Source organism: Octopus bimaculoides, chromosome 29, assembly GCF_001194135.2.
Source record: "Octopus bimaculoides isolate UCB-OBI-ISO-001 chromosome 29, ASM119413v2, whole genome shotgun sequence".
Classification (NCBI taxonomy): Eukaryota; Metazoa; Mollusca; class Cephalopoda; order Octopoda; family Octopodidae; genus Octopus; species Octopus bimaculoides.
Genome location: NC_069009.1, coordinates 6,402,999 through 6,405,040, shown reverse-complemented (window position 1 = coordinate 6,405,040; position 2,042 = coordinate 6,402,999).

Below are 2,042 nucleotides of genomic sequence, written 5' to 3'. Positions count from 1 at the left end.
TCTTGCCAATACAGAAAGAGCTGGTTTTTAACTTAGAACTAAGGCTCCTTCATTGGAGTATGTATGTGTGTATGTGTGTATGTATGTATGTGTGTGTGTATGTATGTATGTATGTGTGTGTGTGTGTGTGTGTGTGTATGGATGTATGTATGTATGTATGTATATGTGGAGATTTGTATGTTCTGTTTTATGTATTGGATCATCCCATAAATAATGTGGTTTTTTCATAATTCTTTTATTTTTTTAAATTCTTTTTTAATCTAAAATATAGTCTCCTTCATTTTCTACAATGCTCTTCCTTCTATCTGGTAGACTTGCAAGGCCCCATTTCCAAAATGCATTTGTCTAACAAAAAAATACTCCTCCAGTACTGTTCTGACCTCCTCTACAGAATTCATATTTTTTCCATCCAAATGATTTTGAAGTCTGCGGAATAAATGATAATGAGATGGGGCAATGTCTGGTGAATATGGTGGGTGGAGCATCGTTTCCCATTCAAACCACTCCAACCTTTGTAATGTCAACATCTCTGTATGTGGCCAAGTATTATCCTGATGGAAGAAAACCTTTCGTCTTGAAACCAAAGATGGTCGCTTTTCTTCTAGCCCTGGTGTTGATGAATGGTTGAACAACCAAATCCAAGCTTCTCTGCTAATTCCTCAACAGTTATAGTGGGATTTTGTTCCACCGGGGTTTTTGCAGGGTGTTCTCATCGAGCTCTACAGATCTTCCAGGATGAGGCTTGTCTTCTAGACTATAGTTTCCAGCTCAGGATTTCTGGAACCACCTTTGACACTGGCTTATGCTTATTGTTCAATCCCCATATACTGCATTAATATTCGTCGCACTTTCCGTTGCATTGAACTCATAAAGCAAAATATGCCGAATATGTTCCTTTGTCACCTCCATTATAGCTTTGAAAAAATAACTGTTAAAATCGAACTGCACTCTTTGAAATTGCACTAAGAATAAGGACAGGGTAAAATTACTACCTGCCTTTATAACAAGTTGATGCTGGTAGTTTATCCAGTTCCCCTCCAACTTTTAGTTCATGTAATTGAAAAAACCACATTAATTATGAGATGACCCAATAAGTCTTTTAAGTCTTATATGATAAACTTCTGGACAGTTTTACAGATTTTTACAGTTCCAGTGATGGAGTGGATCTGTAGTCTTCAAATTAGTTTTCTCCATTCTGGTTTTGAGAAGCCTAATTTCTCACGATTGATATTTAGGCAGTGTGATATATATCCCATACGTACGTATGTATGTATTTCATTATTCAGTTGTATTTCAAGATTTCTTGCCAATAGAGTTGGTTTCTAACCTAGATCCAAGGATTCTTCATTGGAATTTCAACATCAACAGGGTATTTTTGTTTGTTTGTATGTATGTATTTTAATGCATATAGTTGCATATCTAGACATACTTATGTATGTATGTCAAAAATATCAATCAAAGGATCGATGGTTTGAATGTGCTTTTCACCTTCAACATGCAATATGGCATTGGTGTAAAAATTTAATCATATTAATATATCGGAGGACTTCTACTGTTTCTCTATCTCTATTTGGAGTGTCTCTGATTGAAATGGAATATTAAAAGTGAGAAGCTTTGAATCCTAATACCAATATACAAATTATACTGGAAGGCCTACCAACTGAGGTTGGTAACAGACAATGGGTTAAATTACTATTTTCTTCTGAAGATCTGGCATTTAAGGTGACTACACAATTTTCTATGTAATGATTGCCGCACAACATTCTAGCTTATGTTAGTGAAACATGTGTAAATGCTATAGAATTTATTATGTTATAATATTGATTTTAACTAAATCTTCTGTTTAATTCTGGTCTCATACACACACACACAATTAAGCAAGTTTATGTTTAACTTATTGCTTACCTATATTTGTAAAACTGCATGTGTGTGGGTGTATATATATACACAGACACACACACACAAACACACACACACACACACACACACACACACACACACACACACACACACACACACACACACACACACACACACACACA